The sequence below is a fragment of the Pteropus alecto genome, unplaced genomic scaffold (assembly GCF_000325575.1).
Source record: "Pteropus alecto unplaced genomic scaffold, ASM32557v1 scaffold115, whole genome shotgun sequence".
NCBI classification, from domain to species: Eukaryota; Metazoa; Chordata; class Mammalia; order Chiroptera; family Pteropodidae; genus Pteropus; species Pteropus alecto.
In genome coordinates, this window is record NW_006436814.1 from 4,244,593 (window position 1) to 4,250,229 (window position 5,637).

Sequence of the window (5,637 nt, forward strand, 5' to 3'; positions counted from 1 at the left end):
CCCGGAGTCTGCGACGGGCCTGAGGCTCCAGCCCTGCGCGAGGCGGGGACGGGCCGGGGCGTGCGTGTCCCTCCCCGGACAGTCCTGTAGTGTCTGTCCCGGGCCGGAACTTCCAGAGGCCACCAAGAACCCAGTGGGTGGCTGTGTGACCTCGGGACAGGTGCGGGCCCTCCCTGTGCCTGGGTTTCCCGCCTGTGGACGGAGAGTGCGCACTGCGGGTGTATCCGAGGCTTCCGGGAGCCGCCCGGAGGCCCCGCGGATGGACTCGCCCCGAGGAGGCACAAATAACAGACTACAAACTGCCTTGTTACTGGATTTTAAAATCAAAAGGCATTTGAGGGTGGGAAGCAGCCCTCTGATTCCCAAGTGTACTTGCTGCCAACTCTGTGATTTTTGTCACTACTCAGTGCAAGCCTGGGACATCATGAGCGGACCTTCCTTTAAGCATCCTCAGTAAAGACCGACCTGGCCGACCCAGAAGACAAGCATCCCCTGGTAAAAATGGATACAAAGCCAAGGGCAGGCGTGCGATTCAGGGCAGCTGGCTCCGGGCTCACCAGACAGGTGCCTGGAACAGGCCGCAGAGGGCCCAGTTTTCTCCCACTCCTGCTACATCCTCCCCAGTAGAGAGTCAGGACTCTGCCCCACCCGGCCTGGAAGTACTAAAGCTGGACCCCTTCCTGCCTCAGTTTCCCCTCTTGCGCCCCCATCTACTAGGACAGATTCTTTGGCTGCTCCAAACGCTTCAACTGAAAGAGAACTGGAGGCGGTACAAGGAGCCGCCTCGCTAGTTGTGCTGGCCGGGGCCACCGGCCCTGCCTGGAGTGGGTGCTCCCTGTGGGGACTCCAGCTTGGGGACACCCACTCATTCTCCACTTCTACCTACACACCCCCAGCAGCATTACCAAACTCTGGGGCATCTCTCTGGACTTGGGGGCGGAGTAGAGAAAATGGCAACTCAAACTCCAGGACTCCATGCGAAGTGGGGACCACGTCTTGGTCCACCAGCCCCAGGCCACCTTGAGGCAAAGAAAGGCTCAGCCACCCGCCATGGTGCGGGCTGGCCGCATGGGCCTTGCCTTTCCCTTGCCCATTTGTTAGCAGATACCACTGCTCATCCACTGCTCTTAAATGCCCTGCACTTCGTGAATTTGTCATTAATTCTGAAGAGCTGGGGGAACACAGGCCAGCGAATGCCGGGGTTTGGCAAGGCCTTCTCTCTTCCCAGTTAGGTTGGAAGGCTCCGTCCCCAGCAGCCCTGGGCCTCCTCTGGCGGCGATGCCCATGGCCAGCCTGGCCTGAGGGTGAGGGCCGAACCCTGGGAAGCCTGTGGGCGAACACATGTGACCTGGGGCCACAGGCAGGAACTGTGGCCGCCTGCACCACAGCGCCTGCTCAGGCCTCCTGCAACTTGAGACATTATGAGCGGCCGTCAGGAGAGATGGGCTCCATCCTCCGGGTGGCACAGGCAGGAGGCACCTCATGCAGTAAATATCATGCAGTTCTGGACACTCACTTGGAAACAGGCTCTCCAGTAGAGGGGCGGTGGGACATAAAGACATGTTTTTATAGGACTCATGGGGACTGCTTCTTATTTCCCAATACTGGAGTGAAGAACTTTGACTTGGGGGAAGGGGAGGAGGTAGATAAAAGTAAAGGGGGTCAAATATATGATGACGGAAGGAGATTTGACTGTGGATGGTGAACACACAATGCAATATACAGATGATGTATTATTGACTTGTACACTTGAAACCTATACAGTTTTATTAACCAATGTCACTCCACTAAATTTAAGTCGAAAAATTTTTTTTCTCAAAAAAAAATACAACTCTAACTTTACTATTTATCAGCTGTTACGACCTGGGGCAAGTCACTCAACCTCTCTGAGACTCAGTTTCCTCATCTATAAAGTGAGACCAAGAGTGCCTGGCCTGGAGACGTCCACTGTGAGTCAAGTCTCTGTAAGGCTATGACAGGTCTCAGTGGAACCTCCTCTGGACACAGCAGATGACAGCTTGAGGCTCTGGGGGCTGTGGAGGTGGCCCAGGCCCTCCTCCCCAAAGTGCCTTGGTCTTTCCTCCATAGTCCCTCTCTCACCTGGGGCTCCCCCAGGTGGCTCCCTCTGGGATTCCTCAGCCACCTCTTCCCTGTTGTCTGGTGACGTCCCAGCGCATGCTGCCTGTGTGATCGGTGATTGATTAAATGTCAAGGGCCACTGAGGACTCCTGTCTGGGACAGGAACAGATATCCACAAGGATAGAGAGTCTCTCAGCCCGCCCAAGCCAGGAGACCCCCTGTCCCATGTCCCAGCTCTGCCAGGGGCTGCTGTGTGCCCTCCTCTTGTGGGCCCTGCCCCTTCCCATGAGGGCTGCTCTGGAAGGCGTCTCAGGCCTCCTCACACCCCCCTGCCGTCAGCTCTCAGTGAGGAAAGTGTGTTCTGCTAATGGTCCTCCCTGCCGCCTCCTCCTTCCCACCCAGCGGCCAGGGATTCTGACCTCAAGAACCTGGCCTCTAAGAAAAAGCCAAACTCCGCCCCCTGCCCCCCGCCACATTCCTTCCTTTTTCTTCCCTTCTCCCTTTCTGCACACAGTGGGCAGCAGCCCAAGGTGAGAGGGGGGACAGACCTGCAAGGCACACCCCCCCCCGCCGCCCCGCCACGGCTATCCTGATAACGCGAGGAAGCTGCGCAGAGCCCGTCGGTTTTGTGCTGCAGCCTCATGTGCGGAGCATTCAGCTCACCCACATTCATCATCATGATTCTTTGTCGCCTCTCTGTGAGTCTCCGGGGCTTCCTTAATGAACCTTCTAGCTGACAGATCACGCTGCCCCTCCGGAAGTGGCATTCCTCTGTTGGAACAGATCATCTGATGAGGGAGCATCTCCTCAACTTCTGACCTAGTTCCCCAAATACTAAAAGCCCCCATGTCATCCAGAGCACCACTGGCATTTCCCCCCCTCCCAAATGGCAGGAGAGGACCCCTCCTCTTAGAGACAGGGTCTGCCCTCCAGAGCCCCCCCTCCCCGCCCCAGCGTGGAGAGATTCTCCCATACCTGAGGTCCCCAACCAGCCTGAGCAGAGGGTGGATGGAGCTTTGGGACGCACCTGGGAGGGTGAGGCTCAATGACTCTCCAGGCCCGAGAAAGGGAGGAGCTTTTATGCTACAGGGAGACAACATGTGCATGAGGCCACCAGCCCCTGTCCCCACTGGGTCAGCCAGAGCCACGAGACTCGGAGGAAAGAGAGAATCTGGACACCAGTATAAGGCCCCAAGCACCATACAGGTCCCATCAAGAGAGTCAGGCTGAGCTTGACGGTGAGAACCCCAGCAGCTGAGGGTTATGCTCTTCCAATAAGATGGCCCAGCCAGCCCTGGGCAGGCCCCAGGTCACAGCATCCAGGCAGGGCACTGTGGTGAGCCAGTGCAAGCTCCACTGAGGTGGAATTGGGGAGCTCAGAGGCAAGAGGGGGAGACAGATGCAGGAGAAGGTCAGTGTCTGCTCACCCACACTCCCGCCCCGGCTCACCTTCTGCTCCCTGACACCCTACTGCCCTTCTCCTGAGGGCACCCAGGGTATTTTCCTAGAACTAATCATTTACCTGGTTCCTTCCCCACCCTGAGCCCCGAGTTTCTTGCAGCTGAGAACCATGTCTTTGTGGTCTCTTGCCTCAAGGCCAGTGCCAGGGCCTGCTCAGAACGATAGTGAAAGGGAGACGTAAAAGGCCATGTGGAACTGGCTCGGAGCATCGGTCTTCATTTTCCTGAGAGAGCAGAAAGACTCCAGCTTGGCCCTCGGTGCCTCGGCAGTGGAGCTCAGGCTTCCGGGCTGGGCCTGAGGTCCTAACACAGGCATCCTTCTTGGCCATGGCAATTAGGAACCTCACACTGGTCACCAGGCCCTGGCACTCTGGCCACTGGAGAAGAGATGCCCTGGCATTCTGGCCTTTCCCACCAGTGGGTAGTTTTCCTCATGTCCCGCGGGGTCTGGAAGGCTGCACGCATGTGCAAGGCTGCACCGCACCCAGGAGAGACCAGAGCAGGCCCTTGGCTGAAGGGCAGACCCTGCCCGCACTCAGAAGAGACGGCAGAGACACTGGCAGAACCGAAAAGCTGGGTCAGCCTTGTAACACTGCCTGGACTTTGAATGTTTCCCCCCGATCTACGCATAGTTCCATCAGCAGAGGTATGGAAGTCTTAGTGGCCCAAAATGTTTGAGCTCAATCTCCGACCAATTGTTGACGCGTGAGGACAACCTCTCGAAAGGAGGGTTTAAAAATCAAAATGAGAAGCAAAAAACCAAGCAGAAGTGGCAGCAGCTGCACACTGTAGAGACGAAGTCCACAGAATTGGTCCAAGCAACGAATGAACAAACAAAGAATAAACCCATGGCAAGGGGAGAAATCAGAATCCAGAGCTGCTACATTATCTAAAATATCCACGTGTTAATTAAAAACAAGATGAATGCAAAGAAAAGGAAAGTGTGACCGGTGTTCTTAAAAAGAAGTCAACAGTCTATGACCGCGCCACCCTGAACGTACCCGATGCCATCTGATCTCGGAGGCTAAGCAGGGGCGGGCCTGGTTAGTACTTGGATGGGAGACCACCTAGGAGGACCAGTTGCTATAGGCGTAAAAAAAAAAAAAAAAAGTCAATAGACATTCACTGAGGGGGTCCAGATGTTGGACTTTGTCCCTTATCTCTCTTTCTCCCTGTTCTAATTTCTAGGGGAGGTGTCCTGACTGGGCCCGGTGTACACCCTGATCCCTATCAATGGTGGGGGAGGCGTGGGAGGGACAGAGAATTGTGTAATGACTCGGCAGGTAGAAACTACCTCCTTGACCTCGTGTGGGTGAGGATCGGTTCCCAGAGAAAAGAGAGATCACTGATTCCACTCTAGGTAGCGTTAAAAAATAAACCGAGGCATATTACAAATCGTAAGAGTTTATTTGAGTGAAAGTTGATCTGAATGGGGCGGTGCCAACCCAGAAGTGGTTAGGAGTGCTCCTCCAGGAGGAGCCAGAGGAGAGAGGCGTAGACGGAGGAAATGCAGAAGCAGAGAAAGGAAATTATTTACTTGGCTCTAGCTTAAAGCCGCATTGGCTGTTTCCGATGGTATCATTTTGATGTCATAACCTCGAGGCATTTTCAGGCTTAGATTTTGGATTTCTTACCTGGGCCCCCATGCATTAGAGCCCCATGCATTAAATGGCCTCCTCATTTAATTAATTTAAAGGCGTCTGTCACCCTTGCCTCCCTCTGGAATGGTAAGCGGGGATGGCACCCAGGAGCTCAAAGGCACTCAGATTTGTTCTTTCCCAGCGGAGGAGAGCATGTCTGCTGGCCATTTTTCAGGCAGGTGCTTTGCAAACATTCATTCTCCCGGTGGAGAGCTGGAAGGCAGAAGGGTGGTGGGAAGAGGAGTCATCACCCCTAAGGTCCTTTTTAGTCATCATTTCTCAGAAGTGGTGCCGTCATTCTATTTAATATAAATTGCACTCAGAGAAATGGCTGATGGGTCTTCTTCCTTTTCTTGCCTCTATTCCCTCTTACTCTGTTCCAGCCAGTGATCAGGACCAGGCTGTGCCTCCACAGGACATGGGTGGGAGTCCTGGCAATATTCAGGGTGGGCCCCACG

At 55.0% G+C, this 5,637-nt stretch overlaps 1 pseudogene; it reads left to right on the forward strand.

Moving 5' to 3' along the window:
* The first annotated feature begins 4,512 nt into the window (after positions 1–4,512).
* LOC112481748 lies at positions 4,513–4,631 on the forward strand (annotated as a pseudogene).
* The last annotated feature ends 1,006 nt before the right edge of the window (positions 4,632–5,637 follow it).